Source organism: Sander lucioperca, chromosome 21 (genome assembly GCF_008315115.2).
Source record: "Sander lucioperca isolate FBNREF2018 chromosome 21, SLUC_FBN_1.2, whole genome shotgun sequence".
Lineage (NCBI taxonomy): Eukaryota > Metazoa > Chordata > Actinopteri > Perciformes > Percidae > Sander > Sander lucioperca.
In genome coordinates this window covers 2230118-2255117 of record NC_050193.1, presented here as the reverse complement: position 1 = coordinate 2255117, position 25000 = coordinate 2230118, and the positions used below count along the sequence as shown (strand labels likewise).

Below are 25000 nucleotides of genomic sequence, written 5' to 3'. Positions count from 1 at the left end.
GAGGACAACATGAGGGTTAAAGGAACACGTTAAACAGAGAAAGTTCAGAAACGTTCTTTTCTTGTAGCTCCATTTTTTTATGAGCAGAACGGCTGGTTTTAGATATTTTATGATGAAGGCAGCAAAAAAGTTTCTGGTAAACGCTGCTCCTCCTCCTCCTCCTCCTCTTCTACGTCCTCTACTATACCTTCCCCTCACCATTTCAACAGAGGAAAAAGAAGAAAGAAACAACAAACAAGACAGCACAATGGCCGGACCTACGTGAGTATTTTAAACTGCTTTTTCATTTCCTCCTCCTCCTCTTTCTCTGCTGACATCCTGCTGCTGCAGCTGATAATGAATAATCTGCTGCTTTTAGTTTCTCTGCTCTGTGTAAACAACTGTTAACAAAACGGGAATCCTTATCATCTGTTTGACTTTGAAAACACTAAATTCACTTTAAAGACGCCATCGAGAGAAAGTGGCGGGAAAACAGGTCAGAACCTGCTGCCATTCTGATGAGAAACACAAACTGTTAACCCTCCACTGGGTGGGTCAGAGTTGCTGTAGTGCTCTTCAGTAAACTGTAAGTACTCAGTTACTTTCCACAAGTACAATATTTCCATCAGAGATGTAATGGAGTACAAGTAGAAAGCAGCAGAACATGGAAATACTCAAGGAAAGTACACTACATTATTTATCTATGTGCAGTACTTCTGGTTCAACTTGTTAAAGGTGACCTATTTTGTAGCATTTCCAGGTTCATACGTGTATTTTGTGATTGTACTAGAACATGTTTCCATGCTTTAATGGTCTAGACACACTTCACGTTTCTCCTCCTGCTGCTCCTGTACTCTCTCTGCTGGAGCGCCTGTCTCTTTAACCCTTGTGTTGTCTTCTCAAAATGTCGATCTCAGAAATCTGGGTTTCTTTTTAACTACCTCATTTTAATTACCCAAAAATAACATGGATGGATGATTCCATACAACACGCTTCGCAAGTACTCCACTTTCATTGAATTTTGGGTATTTTATTCGTTTTTTTTGCATTTGAAAAAAAACTAAAATGTTTCGAAATAGTATCATTGCTGAACGTTGACCCTTCTGTGATTATCATTCCTTTAATATTAGTCTAAATAATTAATAATTTCTGCTTCTTTAAGTCAAGGACTAGGTATAGTTTCCTATAAATGAGGTTTTTAATTAACCATGAATTCCAAAAATAAGTGTAAAACTATAGTGGTAGTAAGTTGGTGTTAGTGGTGTTTATACATGGTAGTGAAAAGAAGCGTTAACATAAAAAAGAGCGAAAAACATTGAAAAAGGTGCCAAAAGTGTCGAAAAAAAGAGAGCAAAATGTCAGAAGACAACACTAGGGTTAAGAAGAAGGTAAAGCGACAAAAAAGTCAATTAAATGCAAAAAAATTAAAGCTGCAAGCAGCATTGGATGGGCCCTCGCTCCTCTGCACGCGTCGGGGTTACTGGAGGATACCGCTTTTTGCGGCCGTGCATTTGCGCGGCACTCAGACACCTCAAATCGTCACCAATGAAAAGGGAACTCTGCTGAGTTCAATGATACCTCACACTAGACTCTACCATAAACGGTTAAAATGGTATGAAAGGGGGCGTGGCCTGAATAAGTGGGCGTGGTTATAATAATATAATATAATAAATGCTCAAAATGGCCACCCCACCACGGCCACGCCCTATGACGAAAAGTTTTTCTTTTAACAACTTTTCATCTTTAACGTCTTAAGGTGGCACAGACCAAATTTGAAGTTGATCGGATGAAATCTCTAGGAGGAGTTCGTTAAAGTACGACATGTGGAAATGGCCAAAATCGCATTCATTTCGGACTTTCAATTCAAAATGGTGGACTGCCTGTTGGGTTTAGGGTATGGCTCCAATGACGTTTTTTGTACGTCTTGACATTATACATATGTGTACCACGTTTCGTTAGTCTACATTAAATGTACTGCAGGGGCAACATTTTTTTAATTTTGTAGGGGGCACTAACGAGCCATTTTTGTGCGCATATTCCCGAAACCCTTAAAAGTATGTTAAGCCCCTCAAAAAGGCGATTCATTTCAGAAACCAACATGGCATCATGACTTTGCGTAAACATACACGCCACTTTCCTAAAGCCAAATAGCGTGTTATCTGTACGCATTTTGAGCCATCCACATGTATGTCTACGCTGTATACAGCGGATGTAAAAAAAAATACAAAAAAAAAGGTTGGGTTTAGGAAAAGAACATTTGGAAAGGCTTTTGTAACAAAAAAACGACAAAAACACAGAAAATAATGACAAAAACACGATGGTGACCAACATCACACGCTTAAGAAAACAATAAACGGTTGGGTTTAGGAAAGAAACATTGGGGAAGGAAAAAAAAATAACCGGTTGAGAAACACCACACATGAAAAAAAAAAATGATATATATATTTCGTGAAGCTACATTTCCATATGGCTCTTTGCAGTTTTCCTTATTTAAAGCTAATGTACTTGCACTTACTACTTGTCTATAGTTTGTACCTCCAGGGTTAAACGCACTTAATTGTAAGTCACTTTGGATAAAAGCATCAGCTAAATAGCACGTAATTAGGGCCCGAGCACCGACAGCGGCGAAGGCCCTTTTGAAACTGAAGGAATTATTATTATTATTATCATTATTATTATTAGGGCCCGAGCGCCGACAGCGGCGAAGGCCCTATTGAAAATAAAGGAATTAAAAAAATAATTAATTAAAAAAACTTTTCGGCTGTGGCAGGGTGGCCATTTTGTGTGTTACGCCGCCGAAACAGGAAGTGGGTGTAACTCAAGTGTACATTGTCCGATTGGCTCGAAACTTTTCAGGATTCATAAGAGTCCAACCCTGAGGACAAATAAAGGCCGATATTTACTTAAAGTCATAGCGCCCCCTAGTGGCAACAGGAAGTAGGCCTAAAAGTCAAGGTGCTATACTTTAACAAACTCCTCCTAGAGATTTCATCTGGCGGATTTCAAACTTGGTCTCTATCATCCCAACAAAGGGATGAAAAGTTATTAAAAGAAAAACTTTTCGGAAATGCACCTTATATGACAAACATCATCTGATTTACATGAAACTTAGAATGTGTGGTCTACATGTGATAATGAGCTGGCCCCTATAATATAACCACGCCCACTTACTCAGACCACGCCCCCTTTCATAACCTTTGAACCGTTTAAGGTAGAGTCTTGTGTGAGGTGTCATTGAACTCAGCAGAGAGTTTGTTTTTGATTGGTGATCGTTTGGCCCGCCCCCTATGCTTAAGCCACGCCCCCTTTCATAACATTTGAACAGTTTAAGGTAGACCCTTGTGTGAGGTGTCATTGAATTCAGCAGAGAGTTGCTTCTTCATTGGTGATGGTTTGGCCCGCCCCCTATGCGTAAGCCACGCCCCCTTTCACAGCTAATGAACTGTATGACGTAGTCTTGTGTGAGGTATCATTGAACTCGGCAGGGAGTTCCCTTTTCAGTGGTCATGTTTTGCCCCGCCCCCTATGCTTTAACCACGCCCCCTTTTATAACATTTGAACCATTTAAGGTAGAGTCTTGTGTGAGGTGTCATTGAACTCAGCAGAGAGTTGCTTCTTCATTGGTGATGGTTTGGCCCGCCCCCTATGCTTAAGCCTCGCCCCCTTTCATAACATTTGAACGATTTAAGGTTGACCTTTGTGTGAGGTATCAATGAACTCAGCAGAGAGTTCCTTCTTCATTGGTGATGGGTTGGCCCGCCCCCTATGCTCAAGCCACACCCCCTTTCATAAATGCTGACCCATCTAAGGTAGAGTCTTGTGTGAGTTATCATTGAACGCAGCAGGGAGTTCCCTTTTCATTGGTGACGATTTGCGGTGTCTGAGTGCCGCGCAAATGATGGTCGCAAGGAGCAGCGATCGCCGCTAACCCCGACGCGCGCAGAGGAGTGGTTTGATGGTTGGATGGATGGTTTTGTTGGGATATATATATATACAAACAAAAGGAATATACGCTAGCTGCTAGGCTAACGTACAATGGTAAACACATAGAATATGGTACACGCACATAGCAGAGCTTGCAAACGGTGGCTTTTTTGTCGATAACGCTAACGTTGTCAACATAACTCATTTCAGTGAAAGAGGAGGGGGCTCAAGTTCTGTCGATGGGTCTCCACCATCTGCAGTTGCCATGCTATTTTGACTGACTCTAGCTAAGTTACAGGAGGTTGACTGACTCGCAGCACTTCAAAACGTGTGTATTTTTCTGCTTGACAAGCCGATAGGACATGACGTGGGGGCGTAGCAGTTTCGACGATTCCATTTTTTTATTCGAAATTCAAGATTGTGACTTAATTTCACGAAATCGTGACACCCTTACTCACGCGTTTTTTGCACACCCTGTTTTTGCACACCCTAACTCCATTATCTCTGTCATGCCCCATTGCATATTTGCTCAGATGCACATCCGCACCTGACCTTTTGAACCTCTCATCTACTCTTCTGTATTGATTGATATATTCTACTCTTCTGTATATGATTCTGTTATACTTGCTCTAACTGTATATTGACTCTTTACTACAATCAACATTCTTATAGACTAGATAGTCTTTTCATGTTTACTGCGTTATTTCCGATCTACATCACTATCTAGACCACAACCTGCACTAACTGTACATTGGCTCTTCACTACGTTTTAGATTCTTACAGACTGTCTATTTATGCATATTGCATTATCAAATCACCAACTGGTCCACAATTTGCAATATCTGTATTTTGACCCTTTAAGCGGTGATCTATTAATGTATATTGTGTTATCACCACATCACTTTTGCATATCCTTCGGCTTACACCACACGTTTGTGCTGGCTTTACTTAATCTGCACTTCATGTAGCCTTCATGTAGCCTTCCTGTAGCCTTCATGTAGCCTTCCTGTAGCCTTCATGTAGCCTTCCTGTAGCCTTCATGTAGCCTTCCTGTAGCCTTCCTGTAGCCTTCATGTAGCCTATTGTATTCTGTACTTCTGTATTGTATTGGATGAGAAACTGTATGTTTCTCTTATGCTTTTCTTAGCCAGGTCGTCGTTGCAAATGAGAACATGTTCTCAACGGCCTAATAAAGGTTAAATAAAAAAATAAAAAAAATAAAAGAATTCCTTCAGTTTCAATAGGGCCCTAGTAAATGAAAATGTGACGTCAAAAAAGAAGCTACCAAAGCGGCGTCTGAAACTGTGCTCTGATGTGAACAGGACAGAAGCTGACACCATTCTCAACGATATGCTTCTGACCATCCTGAGGGACTTGACTGACGACGAGTTTGACTCTTTCAAGTGGAACCTGAGAAACATTAAAAAAATCCCACGGGGTGAGCTGGAGTCCGCAAACCGGCGTAAGACCGTGGACCTGATGCTGTCCTATCACAAGCAGGAGGCCGTGAAGATGACCAGAGATTCGCTGATGAAGATCCCGAGAAACGACCTGGTGGAGCGTTTACCTGCTCAATAAGGTACAAACACACAGAGCTGTAGTTAACTTTCAGAACGCTTGAGTCACTTTTAATCAAACTTCACAGCAAAGTACAGCTTTAAGATACTTGTTCTGTACTCAGCGCTGGAATGTAACTAAATACATTTACTCCAGTACTGTACTTAAGTCCAGATGTTGAGGTACTTGTACTTTACTTGAGTCTTTTCTTTTCATGCCACTTTCTACTTCTACCCCGCTACATTTCAGAGAGAAATATTGGACTTTTTACTCACTACATTCATCTGTTACAGCTTTAGTTACTAGTTACTTTAGTTACTAGTTACTTTACACATTCAGATTCCTGCAGACAGAACACATGTAGTTTATAAATCTGATGTTTGATTCTAAAGTAAACTAACCAACAATATAACAGCTACAAGTCACGCTGAGATGATCAGACCATTACACACACACAGCTGGTTGATCCTTTACACTTTCTAATATGTTTTAATACTTTAACTACATGTTCCTGATGATACTTAGGGACTGACATTTATTGCTGGTGAAGGGAGGGTCAAGTCTATTATGAGTTACAAAACTCCTCCGGTAGCCCCTTGTGTTGTCCTTCGGCTCACCGGGACCCGAAGGACAACACAAGGGTTAACTATACGTTTATTTGACGTTTTGTATTGGCCTGGTGTTGAGCTTCGGCCCCTCCCCCGGTTCATGTGAAATGGACAATATAAAACATCAAATAAACTGGACGGGTCCCGGTGACCCGAAGGACAACACAAGGGGCTACCGGAGGAGTTTTGGGATCTTTAGTTATAATAGTCTTGACCCTCCCATCGCCAGCAATAAATGTTTCTATGACCCTGCAAAATGATTGGGAAAAGAGGCACGACCCTCCCCAATTATTTATTGATGCCTTCTGTTCTGGTTTGCGCTTGGCAAAGATGTACATATAGACACTGGTTATATACAACCATGACATACAGGAGTTAACCTCTGCATTCTCATCTGACGCATCACACTCCTCTGTTATGGTGTGGGGGCCATTTCAGTAGATTTCAGGAAAAAAAAGGTGCCGGTACTCTCTTGCATTGGCAAATCATTATGACATTTGAGATTTCAACAGTAAAAAACAAAACTTGGAGCTATTGCTGGTACAACAACAATGTATTGTTATTTATTAACAACATAAATGTATGTATTTATTTAAACAAGTTGTGTGTGTGTGTGTGTGTGTGTGTGTGTGTGTGTGTGGGAAGGGGGCAGAGGAGAAATAGAAAGAGGAAGCAGATGTATAGATGCGACCAGAGCAGAGTTGGTGGAATAGGTTCAAATGTTGTACACAGTGTGTGCGGTGTCCGAAACAAACTCGAACACTTCTTTTTAGTTTCTAGGTTTTCAGCAGTGATAAATCTGTTAGGTAAGGCCGATCATCCGAGGTAAATCACGTAGTGCCCTCTGGGTAGTGTAGTTTATGTAACGTTATGGTCAGTCTCTCTAAAACTGACGCTTTCTCTGTCAGTGGTAGAGTACCGGCAACACTGCGTACCGGCCCACTTCAAGCACTGGTAACATGGTTGTGGAAACACAATAAGCATGGAAATTAAATGTACACTTCCTGCATTACTCCAAATACTAAGTTACTCATCTAGTAAACTAGTATTCACATGAAATAAAATAATAAACCAATAAAGACCATTCAACAAAGCACACTGGGTAATAACAAATTCAACACTGGTTGCTATGGACTCATCACTAGGCTTCCTCAGTCATTGTATATTTTAGCATATAGGTAAAGTTACCGAAGCTGAACATTATCCAAAACTCCATTTCTCAGACGAGCGTCGACTTGGGAGCTTGCATGCTACCACTCCTTCCTTCTCAAATGCCTTGAAAAGGCTGTCGTTTGCACAATTTCAAATCAGCGGGACCCAGGCGCAGAGCTGTGGGCGTGGGAATCAGAAATTCAAAGTGTGTTGGTGTGCAAAGTGCTGCAATAATCACAACAACCATGGATTGCTGTTGTGGCCAACAACTGGAAACTTTATACATTGTTCATCTGCTTTCATTACTAAATTCACTTCTGAGACTTTTTTTTTTATGCGAGAAATCAACTATGTAGAGCTTAAGTATGGGCCGTTTAATGAAAATTCATGGCTAATTGCAAATTTGGTCCGACTGTGTCGGAGATCAGAAGCTCCACAGTCTGACGTGACAGCTGGCCTGAGCTCTATCAGGAGACTCACGGACAAGAGGCGTTTAGTTCCCTTATCTTTTGTTTAAATAACTCAACACGCATATCCATTATAAGATTAACTGGAACCTGTGGTTTTTCGAAGTTCGAAGAAACGATTGAGGGCATAACGTAACAAGCTCGCTGACTCCAAACTCGTGTTGCTGTCATGTTGCTATTTTTGTTGGGTCAGACCTATCTGCTAGTTATAGGGGGCCGAGACTGAGAGCTACATTGAAAAGTATGCACCAAACAAGCCATTTTGAAATGTTGCTGGTTTCATGAATACAAAAGTTGGGTGACCCTCCCCCCTAGACTAAAAAACATTGGGTGACCCTCCCCTCAATAAAAAAATAAAAAGACATGACCCTCCCTTATTTTCCTCCAGTGGTCCATTCCATAAATATCGAACATTCTCAATGGAGGACTTTTACTGTAACACAGTATTTCTACAGTGTGGTATTAGTACTTTTACTACAGTAATCTGAATACTTCTTCCAGTGCTGCTCGAGTGTTTCCATTTATTTGCTCCTTTTTATATCCACTCAGAGCTTTACGTTATCAGAAGATGAAACAGGAGTGTATTAGATTCTGTCTAAACATCCCAGAATATCTAACACGTTCTCTCTCTGTGTTTCAGGGTCATCGGCGCAGATACACGCCTCCTAAAGCTCGTCTACTCGCCTGATACACCCTGAACTACTACAACTACTATTTCTAGTCATAGTTCCATTGTCTTTATAGGGAGGAGAGGGAGGAGAGGAAGGAGAGGGAGGAGAGGGAGGAACACTAACTTTTTGTAAACGGCTCATAGGACCAAACGTCTCTGTCTGTCCTTTACACTACATCTGAACCAACCTTTGGACAACCTCTGAACAACCTCTGTGAACTTGTGTTATAAATAAATGGAAATGATTTCAAACGTTGTGTTGTTGACTGAGTTTCTGCTTCCTGTCATCTGAAATAATGTTTACACTTAATAAAACATGATAAACACATATTTAATGAAACTTATTTTACTGTTAAACATGTTTATTACTCATTATTAAGGCTTTAATAAGTATTCTTGCACACAACATTTTCTATATTATTTTAAGTATTTGTTAATGTTTTTATTAAAAGATCAGAGATTTGATATATGAATATGTAAGAAGTCACATTTCACAGCTTTGTGTTGTGTCAGATTTATAAGGCTGAGAGACAGACCGAGAGAGCGAGAGAGAGAGATAGACAGACAGACAGGCAGGCAGACAGACAGACAGGCAGACAGACATTAGTTTTATACGGCACATTTGTGAGCAAATAAAAAAAATAAAACATTTTTAAAGTAGGACAGAGTTATAACGCTCCATGACATGTTTTATCTGTTACACTGTCAATATTGAACTTTAAAATCAATAAATCTCAAATAAACTTCATCACAACATTTGGCAGAAATATCCCAATCAGATGTCATCCCCAAATGGTTGTAAAGTTAGGTTATGTTTTCTGAGTTTTCTGCAGAGATGGCAAAAGTACTTCCAGTTAGAGTTTAGATTCTCGGCCCGAGCCCGACCCGAGCCAGACCGGACCTCGGGTCGGGCTCGGGCCGTTATTTTCCGCCACATCCTCGGGCCGGGCTGGGCCCAGGCCGGACCCTTGATCAAGCAATTTTTTTTTTTTATCCATTACCTTATTATCCTATTTGGGTGGGGAGAAAGCTTAGCCATAATCAGAAATATTATATATATATATATATATATATATATATATATATATATATATATATATATATATATATATATATATATATATAAAAAAAAAAATATATATATAAATAAAAGTAACAAATGTGTACAAAAGTTAGGCTGCAGTTACAAAATGCAGCACGTGTCATGCGCGGAGTCTCCTCCTCTCGCACGCATCACACCGGGAGCTTGAAGATGTAAAGAAAAAAAGAAAAACAGGAGAATTAACTTTGAGCAAGTGTGGAGGAAAGTCGGAGGTATGGAAGCAGTTTAAACAAGTCCTGGGCAGTGACAACAATATGTTGTTCATCATTGTTTCTATTTTTTTTACGTTTCTTCATTCAGATCCATTTGCGATCCGTTCCATTCTAAACTAACAGCGCAGTTTACAGCTTCGTCCTTGTTGTATTATTCTAAACAGATTTCTGCAGTTCAAACAACTCGTATTAAAAAAAATTGTCGGGTTGCTGTAGAAGTAAAGTTGTCTTGTTGCTGAAAGGTGCTGTGAAAACATCAACAAACGTCAACAGCACCGCAACCGCTTTCAGCTCTCCATTAATATCATATCACAGCAAACGCTGTCTGCGTGAACTTATGAAAAACTGTAACCACACTTGAAACCACTTTATCGGCATTTCCGTGACTCACTGTGACTTCAACAAAACTGCAGAGCCGACGTAGTTTGCACCGTCCGCAGCTATGCGTGTGTGTGTGAGTGTGTGTGTTTGTGTCAGAGCTCTGCTCTCTGTCAATTTTCAGAGAGGACAGATAAGCTTGCGCTTACACACTCTCAGGTACCGAAATTTCAACGTTTAACGTGTAAAAAAAGGGGGCAAATTTACTGGTCGCACATGTGCGACTGGATGTAAAATTCAGTCGCACACTCTCAAACTTTGGTCGCAAAATGCGACCATTTGGTCGCAGTCTGGAGCCCTGTGGCAGTAATTCTATTGTATTAAATCAACAAGGTCATTATTGCGCTATACTGCCACCTACTGATACAGAATAGTATTTCATGTCTCTGCCAGTCATCATATTGCAGGCACAGATGCCCAACAATGGCAAATCATTTGCAGTAACTCAATAAAAACATTTGTTGGACCAATTAAGTAAAATCGGATAATTTCTCCCGGCACACAGGACGATCTCTCACAGCACACTAGTTTGTCTGACCAGTCCATTAATACTCATCATACATATTTAAATAATACATTAATTCTTTGTTTTAGGTGTTTTTATTAACTTAAATTCTTATGAATACAATTTTTTTGTCTATTTGTTATTTATGGCCTGTATGCCTCATTGATCTGAGCTTATACATCTTGAATTTGATCGAGTACTAAAAAACAAATGCTGGATTATTTTGACGATAATAAATAATCAGATGAAACATAGTATACTGTTTATCACAGATTACTTTGGGCAAAATTTACCAAGGACATTTTTAAGAAACCATTTACAAATGTATACATTCACATAAAGTAACACCTGTTTGGGTCAAAAGTAAGAGATTTTATCTGTCAATTTGGAAAAAGAGAGAGACTCTGAGAAAAGGTTAGAGTAGTAGGTGTGAAAAAAGCAGGGAAATATTTAAAAAATATTAAAAATAATAAAATGATCTATGGAAAGGAGTGCCATATGTTTTTGGTTCATGATAAAGTATCTGCATTCAGGAAAAAGTTGGACTGTGTTGGGCTCGCGTGGAACAGGGCTCAGTCCCTTTTGTACCACGCATGCGTTGAAACACTTGACGACCAACAGCGACCAAACATCAACTTTTTTTTGTATTAAATCTTTATTATACAATAGTCATACAAACAATCAAGACTAATAACCATAGACTGTATATTATTACTGCGATGAAGTGTAAACGTACATAAGTGTCCTTTCGAAGACGGGATGACAGCTCTTCCAGCCACCACTGCTGTATACCACTATAGTAGCTACATGCTAACGGCAGTAAACATGTCATCTTAGCTGCCACTGTTAAATTCTCCCCAATTCCGGGTCACATTCCTGCTGAAACATGTCCGATTGTGTAGTGTTTGGTTCAGAAGCCTTTATCTGCTTAGAAAGTGCTGCTTCGTTCCACTACAATCTAAAGTTAGCATACTCTATTATAATTATTATGTAGCTGCTAACGCGACATAGCGGAGTATGTATAGCTATATATGTATGTATATAGCAAGACTAAAGTACTATCTATTTTTGACTGGGAACAAAAAATGGTTTAACATGACTTTGAACACAACAGGATTAAACGATGAGATGGGTCTTCCCCTCTCCTATAAAAACAGATCGTGCCTTTTGTCTGTCAACGCGTGAACATGTTTACATTTAGGCTATTTCAATAGATTTTTTTCAGGGAGTTAAGCCAAATAATTGGGTGACAAAGAACATGCATATAGACTATTAATTTTACATATAGACTATTAATTTTACAGGGTAACAAATACAGTGTCGGTAAACTCTTAATTTGAAAAACAATTAATGCATATCCTGCCAATCAGATTTAGCACCACCCACAGAGGAACATCGGAATATCAAGTGTTTTTTCTGATTTATGTGCAAGAACGGGAAAACCAAAAATCAAGTCATAATTTCGTTTTTTCGTTTTCATATGTGAAAACGAAAACAAATGATCGGATGATACACGGACCCTACCACTGCCAGTGTTGCTTTCAGCCAAGGCTAAAATTACTTTGAAAACCTAACCTAACTCTTGATAATGCTTGGAGGGACTTTTATTTCATAATGTCACATTTCTTTATTACCCTCTCCCTGCCTTCCTCATGCTCTGTCTCTACCCACCGCAGACAACTTCGCCCAAAGAGAGTCAAACCAGCTGAGGACTTGACTTTCAGTTCACAGCTGTAACGCTACTGTTACATTAACGTTACCGTTACAGCGCCAAAGTCTGGTCCCAGTAAACTTTCTGTTGCTGCCGTTAAGCTTCCTGATCTGGCAGAAAGTCACCGGCGGTTCGGAATCAGATCATGGGGATCAGACCTCCAGTGCTGGGTCTAATGTTATGTTCGCTGCTGCAGCTGCAGCAAACTAGCAGCTCGCCACCGGCCCTGTGACCTGGGACCCTGGTTCGCTCTATGTTCGCTCCCCCAGTGCTGACTGACTCTAGTCCGTCTGCAGAGCTAGAGTTACTGCTCGCTGGGAATCAGACGAATCTGCTGCGCTCATTCATATTTTCTTTTCTTTGCAGATGGTGATATGCTTTGATGCACTGATGTCAGGCAGGCTTGCTAGTTGCTTTTAGTCTGAGTCTGTGATATAACCAAACTTCCTTTGAATGTAACATGCAAATAAATAGACGGAAATAAATAAAAATCCCCTGAAATAAATACAAGTAAAACATATAGGCCATTAAACTATAATGACTAATGCATATATGTATGCCTCATTTATGTATTTCATGATGTATTTCTATCACAGCTGATGCGAAGGCAGGCAAGGTTGGAACCCAAATGCAGTTAAAGAGTTTTATTTAAAACAGGCAACACTTATTGGGAGCAATAATCCAGGAAACAAGGAAATCCACGACAAGGAATGCAGAAAAAAACCAGAACACACAGCAAAAAGACGAGACGATCCGACAAAAGACAAGGGGAAGACAAAGACTAAATACACAGGGTAACGAGGAAACAAGAGGCAGGTGACACAAGGGCTGGGAAACAGGTGGAAAACATCAGGTAATCACAAGAGCGGGAAAACAGATAGTAAAACAAGACAAGACAGAGAACAGATTATCAAAATAAAACAGGAAACAAGCAAAATACAGAACAGAAACAGACTACCAAAATAAGACACACCAAAAACCCTGACAATTTCATAGCCATATTTATGTATATTTATGTAAAGAGGTGCAAAAAACGGATGATCAGTCGCTCAGGAAATTACAGGCTACAGTTTCCCTCAACTGCAGCCTGTCCGTGTTTAAAGCAAAACTGGTAGGCTACACCGGTGCTACTCATGGATATATTAAGAGAACGTGCTGCTGCCTTGGAAATGCAACATCCGATCTCAGAATATGAAAAAACTGGCATTTTTTCATTTCTGTTTTCTAGTGATTTCATTTTTTGTTATATGAAATGGAAAATAAAAATCAAAGCACGTTTTAAATTTTCACATTCCCTTTTGACAATGAAAAGGAAAAAACGCCTTGTATTTCAATTTCAAATTTTGTATTTTAAAACGAAAATCAAATAACCATTCGTTTTTTGTTTTGTAATACCTGTTAATGAAATGAAAATCGAATGACCAAAACATACACTGACCTAACACACACACTACATACAAGGCCCTCCTGCTTGTATCAGGTTGGGATTATCTATTGGCTGAGCATGCTGTCTTCCTCCTGACATCACTTCATGTCCATTTTGCTGTCAATAAGTCACATCAATATATAAAAACCCAATGAAAGCAGTTTTGAATTGTGAGATTTGCATAGGAAAGGGATGTCAATGGGACTTTGAGGTTCTATGTATGCCTATTTTACCCACCGAACTGTCGTCATTCAACTATGACAAGGTAATCTCAGTTTTGCATTCTATCACCCCTTTAAGTGTCACAAGACAAATTCACACATTTCTAAAATGTGTGAGGCCTGATTAAAGCAGAATTCTGTGATAACAGCGGTACGCTGACTTTCCAAAAGCAGTAATGTTATCAGAATGTGTGAATACATTATGTTGATTTACCTTGTTTCAACGTGTGCTCTAGTTGACAGAGGAAGGCTGAGAGGTGTAATCATCTCACCAGTGTGCCAGCTTTCTTGAGAATAGGCAGCTATTATTTATTTTTCTCCAGAACCTGGAATCTGAAATTACTGTGAAATGCATTTACTAGTCACGTAGTCACTTAAACATGCCTGCACACAGAATTGAACTGATGCAGTTTGCCACATCACAAGCTACCATACTGCTCAGTAGAAGACTTTGAACAGACTAACAAATACTGTAGAGTTTAGTTTGACTCATATTTTATTTGCTGATAAGAAAATGTATATTGACACCAGTGATTTAAAACCCCACACCTTAATATGTGTCTTTAGAAAGACTACAGGAATGTCTGTTAATATTTATTTATTGCTGCATAATTTCATGCATTCATTATTGCATTTTACTTTATTGAATCATATACACAGCAGAGCGTAAAGACAGGACACATAGGGAGAAAGAGTGGGCAGATGACATGCAACAGAAGTCCTTCATTCAAACCTCAATTCCCAAATGTTCAGCATTGTCATTTTACACATAAGGATGTACACGCATGCAAAAAATATCAATTCAGCATTCACTTTATACGTAGACAAAGCATCACCCGTTACTGTTAGAAACCAGGTGTGTCTTTGTTGCAAGCAATTACAAAATTCACAAAAGTTAAGACAATCATAAGACATAATGCAGATATGTGAAATGGGAGGATAACCGTAGCAATACCATAAAATGATTATTGTATATCAGCTCTTTGAAGGTGCCAGAGTGAAGCAATGGAGGCAGTCTTGTATTCAACTCAGACTCAACCTTGATGACTCAAACTCAAGACCCGGACTTGGACTAGAATGCTGGTAATGGTGACTCCACATGGACTCTGACTCCAACACTGGGGACTCAAGACTTGACTTTGGTGACTAGACTACAACACTGGGTAGACCCATGAAGACCTCTACTGCAGAGGGCCCAAAGAAAATTGCATTAATCGTCTGGGTCGTATTGGTGTATCCTCACAGCCTTTTGACAATCAGCTGATTGAGGCAGTAATTGCATCAGCTGGTATATAAGAGCCAAGCTGTCATTCAGCTGGGGTTCCTTTGGTTTGTTGTCACACGACCGTTGAGTACTGCCCAGAACAGTTAAGCTTGTGAATTGAAGTTGTTTTTTTATATATTTTATTTTTTATGCTCTGCTGTCAATCCTTGTACACCATCTGGTAAGGACAGGTCATTATTTGCTTGTGGAAAAGAAGAAAACATATCAATATGAAGTTTGAATGATAACGGAAAATAAATGTGACAAACGAAAGAGATCAGTGGATTCTGAGACTTGTTTAAGCGCGTCGACCAAAGCACATTCCAAAGAACAGGAAGGGATCAAAATACGTTGTCTGAAAGTTTTTCCTTTGTATGTCATCCCTTGATTCACGACTAGAGCCAACAAGTCTGAGCTGCAGAAACACAAGCACATCTTTCTGCCAAACCAAACGTCAAAACTGCACTTCTCACCTGATCTTTAAAAACATCTGTTGCTACACTCTGCCCACAACAAGGGGAGTCATTTAGGGACAGGTAATGGCCAAACTGCAGAGTCATTGCAGCTGGCTTTGTGTTGTTGTTGGCTTCAATCAAACACAACAAAGGCTATCACTTGAATGGCGTTTTGAGCTAATGTTAGCAATCAAACAATCATAGATAGCTAAAACGTTTTTGAAATGATTTCCATCTTCTGTTATTGTTTGTAATGAGAAAAGTTTATTTTATGGATTTCACAAATTTGAGTATGACAAGTTATACCGTAAACCGTTTAAATCTGAGCATGAACAACTCACATCTGCACTCGACTCACATCGGGTAGTGACAGCCGTTCATAATGTTTTGCACACGTCAGCCTGGAACATGTTGACACGTGTCAGTTTACAGTTTACTGTTAACTCCCACTGACATTTTGTTGTCAGGATTGTGCCACATTTCATTAGATAAACAGCAGTCTATATCCATGACGTGATGTAACTCTTTTCTGCCGGATGTCCGTTACCTTCCTCCACAGCGCTGTGGAGTTCATCACAAGTACATTAAGTATCATTTCCTAAAAGTATCAACAGTAAAAGGTACATGCATATTTCATTAGGGCCCGAGTGCTGACAGCGACGAAGGCCCTATTGGAACTGAATGAATTATTATTATTACACCAAATGAATTGGCTTTTTGAGGGGCTTAACATATTCAAAAACTCACAAAATGTGGTGGTCGCATCTAGTCTGGTGAAAATGTGCGTATTTTAAGGGTTTCGGGAATAGGCGCACAAAAATGGCTCGCAAGCGCCCCCTACAAAGTTAAAGAAATTGAGCCCCTGCAGTGCGTTTAACGTAGACTCACAAAACTTGGTACACATATGTATCATGTCAGGATGTACAAAGAACTCCATTAGAGCCATACCCTAAACCCAACAGGAAGTCCGCCATTTTGATTTCAATGTTCTGAAATTAGTGCGATTTTGGCCATTTCCACATGTCGTACTTTAACGAACTCCTCCTAGATATTTCATCCGATCAACTTCAAATTTGGTCTGTGACATCTTAAGGCGAGACACGGCAGGCAAAAACATCGTTTTTTTCCACTGGTCAATTTTGAGATTTTGGGCTATTTGTCTTCAATAACGTGTCTTCTTTCAGACTTGTGGTGAAATAAAGTGCGAAATACACATTTAGGTCTTTATTTTACTCCACTTTGTCTGTTTGCGGCGGTAGATTTCTCCTAAATTCAACAAAAGTTGGCGTTCTAAATCATCGCGCTGCTCCGCGATCGCTGTCTGCACCCTGTCGTCACATATACCGTTGGAAAGCTTTCTTTCTCCTCTACAATGCTGTTGGATCCAAATATGGTCATTTCCTTTTTATCAGCAACCAATCGTGAAAGTAAAAGGGGGGATTTAACTCAAAATGCGCAATCTCATTGGCTGATGCCAATTTCTGACAACGTGATTCGTTCAGAATCGTCACGTGACGTGCTCTGACATTTCCGCGGTAGCTCAAAATGTTGAAAGAAGTGCGTCGAAAACAGCCGAAAATCACCTCAGAAGACGAAAACCGTTGTCATTAGCAAGAAGACACAGGGGATCACAAACTAAGACAGCAGATGATGAAGAAAAGATGCTCTCTCTCAGTATAATCTTACTGTAACATAGTTTTACAGTATAATACCCTTACTGTAACTTAGTTTTACAGTATAATAACCTTACAGTACTTTTACTGTAATTACAATTTGCTAAATTATACTGTAATTGTCATGATGTACTATAGTTTTACTGTAATTGTGGTTCACAGTATATTACACTATTTGGCAGTGGTAGTACAAATAATTGACTTTAGTCCATGTACAAAAGTAATACATTTTTATTTTCGTATTATACAGGTACAAATACCAAGACCAAGATAATTTTAAGTCTGAAAGTGCAAAAAAAAAACAAAAAAAAAAACATACAAGCGATACTACAACCATTTGTAAGTATGTGCCAAACAATGGGCAGTCTGAACAATGCAGTTACCATTTGAATTGACTCAAAGAAAACAAAATGTACACTTTTAAATCCCCAGATGGAACTGCAGAACACTGAATAACCTAGCCAATACATCAGTTCATCCTTTATCTTGGCAGTTGTTGTTTTTTTTTTTATTATTCTGAGTATGTATGAAAAATGTGGTATGGTTGTTTACCACAGAGATGACGTTGTTGGGCATTTGGTTGGGGAGAGGAAGGAGGAACAGTCTGTTTAGAAGCATTTGTGAAGTACGATGAAGAGGCCGGACCCAACTCCTGCTTGCTGATCCACATCTGTTGGGTTGGTCCGTTCTGGACTGTATGGGAAGCAGAGAAAGGTCATGAGTTTACCTCATCTAATTTGTTAACAGACTTACAATTTCTGCAAAAACATAGAATATGACAGTATAAAAAATAACACATCAGTCATCAGTAGTAGTAGTAGTTTACAGGGTTTTTCCTCCCCAGATAATTCATAAGGTCTTTCTACTTTCTTTTGCTGTTTGTCGGTCCCAGCACGTTTTCCCTGTTTGATTAATTTTGTAATTTCAGAATTTATACACATTTTTACTAATAAATTGTCATGACTTTTCCATGTCTTTAAGGCATATCTTTATGACCATAAATCCTCTCAAACATCTGTATAAACACGAAAAGTAGAAATAAAATAAATTACAACATTTACCACAGTATATCCTAAAGGTTACCTTTTTGATTTTCAACCTGGACCCTATTTTCCTATGTTCTTTTGTCTAAGTGACAACAATCTTTGACAATCTCTGACAACACTATGGAAAGGATTCCTACAGAGGTAAACAGTTCTGTTGAAGAATAAGATCCTTTTTTTAAACATAAAAACATACCCAAAATTGCTATTGCTTAACCCACAGACTCCGTGTAAATTAACAGTAACTTTTGATCGTCTGGTGGATTTGGTGATGGTGATTTCGGGGCTGTTTCTTGTTTAAACAAAAAGGATCTTCCTCTTTAACTAAAAGGTCTATCTCTGTAGGGATCCTTTCAATAATGTTGTCAAGACACTTAAAATAATAATCTGAGAACATCAGTGGCAAAAACAGAACTTTTAGTGGACAAAATTGACAATCACACATTTGCCTTATATGATTACATTGGGGCCCGGTTCGAAGCTGCAGGTCAGTGTTCTCGCTCAATCCTGGACCAATTTCAAAGATTGTTGTTCTTATCAGTCACTTAGACAAAAAAACATATGAAAACGTTAACTAAAATTAAAACAACACTATGTAACTTTTGCTAAATAACTGTGACCTCTATTGACACAAGTGGTAAATACAGGATGCCGGTGCATTTAGTTCTGTCGATGTTGGAGCAGGCAGGGTACGTAGCTGCACTGTTCATCGTACTGTGTAATCATTTTTCTGATGTTAACTATATTACATCACACAAGAAAATGCTTACATAGTTTGATGTCTTCCACTCAAACTTGGTGAGCCGTTGGAGGAAGGTGGTGACTCGGGAGCTGATGCTTGTCACCTTTCATTGGACAACTCCTCCCGTCTTGCAGCTTGTACCCACTTTGGCCATGCACTTGGTGCCCTCATCTGGGTTGATCCTTAAGAAGAAACTGGTTTTAAATTTTCATAATAACCAACATCACTCATCTTTAAATACAGCCATTTATCCCCCTTAAATATACAGTATGTGTGGAAGAAAACCTGCCAGCGAGCACGTTCGGTTCAGAAAGTCACAGCGAAAACACACCGGGCACGTACGCGTAGCGTATAGCCCATGAAGCATAGATACATGCCTGATCGCGCACCTGGCCATTCATACCGGACGCGTTTTTCTCCGTGCCAGTCACAAAGCCATCCTTCGTCTCTCGGCTCTCTCTCTCTCCAATAGAAAGAGACAGGATGAGTGGGGGAAACTGTGGTAATTGTAGCCTATCTACAGTATATGTGTGTGTGTCACTCTCTCTGTCCGTCCATCGGTCTCTCCCTCCTTGTGCCTGATCGCGTGTCTCGCTGTGAGAAGTCAAGGCAGCCCAAATCCTCATGAACCTACTGTGGTCTTCCTGTATGTGATGAACTGCCTTGCTTGACACATTCTCCGAATGACACAAAATGATTACTGCAGCTCACAGGCCGAAGTGGCCGCTCCGTGACCAGTATGAACGGATAGATTGGATGACATAGGCGCTGAAATAAAAATAGCTGCGCTACGCAGCTATGCGCAACGCTTACGTGCCCAGTGTGTTACCACAGTAATAGGGCTCCATATACCCAATTCTTTTTCTCAGTTGTTTTCTCTTTGTCAGTAAGTGTATGGAGTGTCCATACAGTCCAAATATGTACCATTACCTATTAAATGCTTTATGCAGATAATTTCTTACCTCTGTTCCAACTCCAGTGTAGTAGATGCTGACTCTTGATATTCAAGATTGAACGCATAAAAGGAGCCAAAGAAGACGACAAAAGCACTGGTGAAGTCATTAAGTTGGTTAGCTTCAAAGAGGACCTTCCCCTCAATGCTGACCATCCAATGGGTGGACGACATCAAACTTCTTCCTAAAGAACAAACAAACATCTCATCTTAATTGTAGTGTGTCACAGAATGCCAAAATACATTGCTAATAAAGCATCCTCCTCTTCTTCAAACTATTTCTCGTACCTAGCATGATCACCCTTGGTGTGGTGGGCAATGTCACCTCCTGCTCAATGGACATCTTGGTCGAGGTTGGCTGCAATCCAAAGCATCTCACATATTGGAAGTAATTTCTGTTTAAATAAAAATGTTGAACTGATAGTGAGGCTGTAAGAACTTAACAAAGAAAGTGCTATTACATCTGTAAAGATGGAGATTTGGTCGTCTTGCTCTTGAAGTTAATTGCCTGGTGGCTCAGCAAGTGATGAGGGACCATGTGCTCCTTTGGGCCACGGGGCCAGACCTTCATGTCCAGCTTTCTTCTTCCTCCTGTCTCTCTCAGTTGTCTCTCACAGTTTCCAGTCACTGGTTGTTGTTCTACATATGAAATGAAGAAAATTATTATTTTTAAGTGCATGCATGGGGTTATAAAACACAATTACAACTAGATAAAAAAAAGAAAAAAAAAAATGCATTCCATGCATTAGTATGCAGGGAACCAGTATAATGTAGGTAACGCTTATATTGTTAGAATAACACAGAATGCTATATGATGCATTACAAGTTAATCACGTAATAGATAGCTAGATAGCTAACAACAACACTATTTTGTCAAGAAAAACTTAAATCCATTATAAAGAGTCCTTAAATCACTTGTTTAACGATCGGTCGAATTTAAGGTTAAGCAGCGAGGGAAATAAATACATTTTACTTTTCTTTTCCCCCATAAACCATGGTAGCTATACACTCAACTCCTAACACCATATTCTTTGAGTTTCACAATCTTTGGCTTAGGTCTCATAAACAAAAACGGATGAATTCAATGAAATATCACATTACAGAATGCTATAATACTACTGTAACGTTGGGCACTGAGGCTAATTTTTGCTGGACATCTTCATTGTTTTAAGTGGCCAAACACTGAAGCCGAGGGAAAAAAATGCTATCCACAAATGCTCCACATTAACGTTACTTAAAGACGTCTTTCCTGTCACCCGACATAACTTTTAGAGTGGGTGTTTTTTTTAAAGATGTAATGTTAACATGCTATTAAAACTAGATGGGCAACTGTAGAGGTAACGGTTTAATGTTAACTTTACCTCCACTAATGTTAGGTTAATATAAACGCACAGACCAACCCACAGACTCAACATTAGCATAAGCGGAGGTAATGTTAGCCAAAATGCGGCAACAGCAAGCTAAAAAGCTAGCAGTTACTCACCTTAAACTTCCAGAATATGGGTTATGTTTTAATTCAAAGATAATGGTGGTCTGACAAGTGAAAAAGATGTCCCGAACAGCGCGTGTAAAACGAGTTGTGTTAGCTTACCGAACGTCGTCATTACAGCTAATCCTCACCATGGAGAAAATGAAACTAGTCAACAGTTTGCTCTTACCTATCTATGACACAGGTCGGTAACCTAACGTTGCTGCTTGCGAAGGCTTGTGAGCAGATTTTAATGTCACAGAATTAGCAAAGATTGGTCTTACCTTAACGCTGCTCCAGCTCTCTTCGAGGAGTGTGTGTGACCGGACTCTGGTGCCCACAGACCAAACCGGGCGGTACTCCTCTGAAGTCTCTTCCCGGTACTCCTTTCAACGCCTTTGAAGTATCGACGCGCTACTCTTTTGAAGTCGTGAGGTCAGAGTTCAAATCTGGCGGTCAAGCATTTAATATCCGTAATGCCTTTCTTGTTTCTCTCAATAAATGATTTACACTGCTGAAAAACACGTCACATTTTTTAATTACCTTTACTGCTAAAAGCATAACAAACAGTGATATTTTATTTTTCCATTTCATTTCTATGCTTCTATAACATTAACTAACAATTTTATTTAAGTCTGTCTTATTCAACTACAGTAGCACTACTGCTATTGTTTTACAGCAGACTACCGCAAATTCAAAATATACAGTAAATTACTGTAAATTAAATGTCATTACCCATAATGCAATGCATATTACAGTAATGAACCGGAAAATAAAATTATGGTATTTTACTGGGCATTTTGTGGTAAGTAACTGTAGAAATTACAGCTAAGTCTAACAGTGTACTAAACAAATCTGTTATTTTGGGATCGGATCCTAAGTGGTGTGAGTCCCTCAGGCTGTAGCAGGCAGATCCATGTTTAGCTGTCAGTGGAGCTGCTGTCACCTCTCCTAGGAGAACTATCAGCTTCTCTTCTGGTGTTAACTTTTTTTGGCTATTTTTTCAAAGTGTAATTCTCTTAGTGAAGATAGTTTTTCCCCGTGGAGGAGGAAGTGTATCTCAGTCTGACCCAGCTGGTGGTCACTGAGCCTGTATTTAGTCAGGATCCGTCTCTTCTTTGTATCTCTGACAGTGTGAAGATAATCTGTCAAATAATAATTTAGTCTACTTTGTTTGCTTTCTCCAATGTTCTAAATATTGGTCTTTTGAATGAGTCATAATTAGTTTTGTTCTGTTGTGTTATGAACCAGTGCTGATGGGAGACTGGTTAGTTATCTTCACCATCAGCTGACTGAGGGGACTGGTTCTGGTTAGTTATCTTCACCATCAGCTGACTGAGAGGACTGGTTCTGGTTAGTTAGCTTCACCATCAGCTGACTGAGGGGACTGGTTCTGGTTAGTTAGCTTCACCATCAGCTGACTGAGGGGACTGGTTCTGGTTAGTTATCTTCACCATCAGCTGACTGAGAGGACTGGTTCTGGTTAGTTATCTTCACCATCAGCTGACTGAGAGGACTGGTTCTGGTTAGTTATCTTCACCATCAGCTGACTGAGAGGACTGGTTCTGGTTAGTTATCTTCACCATCAGCTGACTGAGAGGACTGGTTCTGGTTAGTTATCTTCACCATCAGCTGACTGAGAGGACTGTTTTGTGGGAAAAGTAAGCTGGAGCAGCAGCAAGTATGGCCATGAAGGAGCCTCTGCCATGCTTTCTGTTATGGAGAAGTTGTAGCTTCAGAGCTCAGTTGTGACGGTCAATTCAATGAGAGAAACTGATATGCTCAGGATCTCGAAAGCTGAGACCGTCACAACTGCCAGTGTAAAACACAGGCGCAAGAGTCTAAGCACAGCTAAAATACATATGGTGCTGGAATGGACAGTTGGACTTTAAAAAAGCTGTTACGTCCATTGTTGGTCTTGTTCTGTGTCCATACACCTGTCCAGCGTGGGTTTTGTCTGCAACTTTGTGCATGATACGCCAATGTTAATTCATTAAGTTACTGCAGTTGTAGGCCTTATATGCCTGCCATTTTATTAAATAATCAATTTTCATGAGCTTGAAATATTCTATATTATTATCACTAAGGGCCTGGGCATTTATTCTGTTTTTGAGCAATTTTTCCAATAGAAATGTATTAAATTCCACTATTTAAATCTTTAAATGCCGTTTTCTCAAAATGAGTTTTTTGTCATTCTCCAGTATAAACATCTCAGCCTATGTAGCACCTATGTACACCAAACTTTCCAGTTATACACTTAGTAGTATTCTGAAGATATTTACAGAGGGATTTGTTAATAAATCATTCCTGCCCTGATTTATGTGAAATTTTAAGCAAAAAAACATGGCGAAAATCGATTTTTTTAAGGCTATGGACAGTATATTTTGATTTCCTAGGTAATGAAAGCAGATATCCTGAAATCCCTCTGTAATTTTGTTTTCATCTTGTGTGTAAACAAAATGAAAAAAGAATTTTGCACCTGGCTTTATCATATGTTCAGATCTATCTACCGAAAATATATGCAAAATCGCGCATATTTAATGAGAAAATGCCTAATTTGCATAATTAAACATACACATTTCAAAAACTTGTAATACATTTTTTTTTATATACTTGTGTAAGTAATCAACTGAGGAAGTTTCATGGAGATATCTATTATTTAAAAATTTTAGCCTATTCACCTGTAGTGTCTCGCCTTAATACTGGACTTTTAAATGATAACTCTTTTAAAGAGGGGTTTGAGTGTGTGTGGGGTATACACCAAAGCCTAAAGTCCAGTTTCCCATCATGCAGCAGTGGTGGGATATTGGGAAGGTTCAGGTGAAACTTTTTTGTCAGCAATATACTCGCAATGTCACCAAGCACATTACCGAGATTGAAGTAGTGGAATTACAGGATGTGGTGGATTCCACAGGAAATCAAGGGCATGTTGAAGCTCTTAAAGTCAAAAAGGCTGCTTTAGCCAACCTGTGCTCTGCAGATGGAGGCACGATCACGGGAACCCCTGAGATCAGGAGATATGCCACCTCGTTCTAAAAGACCTGTTCAGAGAGGAGTACGCGGAAGACGTTGAGTCAGCTGCTTCTTTCTATGATGGCCTTCCTCAGGTGGGTGCTGCCAACAACACGGTGCTGGAAGATCAACTGTCCCTGAATGAACTGTATGTTGCTCTGATGAGTCTGGGGAACGGTAAGGCACCGGGCATCGAGCGGCTGCCTGTAGATTTTTACAAGACCTTCTGGCCCGTGATTGGAGGAGATCTGTTGGAGGTGTTCCAGGACAGCTTGAGCAGAGGACGTCTGCCGCTGAGCTGCAGAAGGGCGGTCATCACCCTGCTCCCGAAGAAAGGAGATTTGCAGGACATAAAGAACTGGAGACCTGTTTCTCTGCTGTGTGGGGACTACAAGATCCTGTCCAAAGCTCTCGCTTCTCGGCTTCGGGAGGTGATGAGTGAAGTGGTTCATGTCGACCAGACCTACTGTGTGCCCGGC

The 25000-nt window shown here is 39.8% G+C and overlaps 1 protein-coding gene and 1 long non-coding RNA gene across 3 annotated transcripts in view; one reads left to right on the top strand and one right to left on the bottom strand.

The window, feature by feature from the left end:
• Window positions 1-25000, top strand: part of LOC116062299 (cephalotoxin-like protein) — a 1100540-nt gene that overhangs the window by 472776 nt on the left and 602764 nt on the right. The window lies entirely within an intron of this gene.
• On the bottom strand, window positions 20071-20655 carry LOC116050007. Its single transcript, XR_004104967.2, has 3 exons — window positions 20503-20655; window positions 20330-20399; window positions 20071-20226 (listed from the first exon to the last, which is right to left on the bottom strand). It is a non-coding gene; the product is annotated as an uncharacterized LOC116050007 (long non-coding RNA).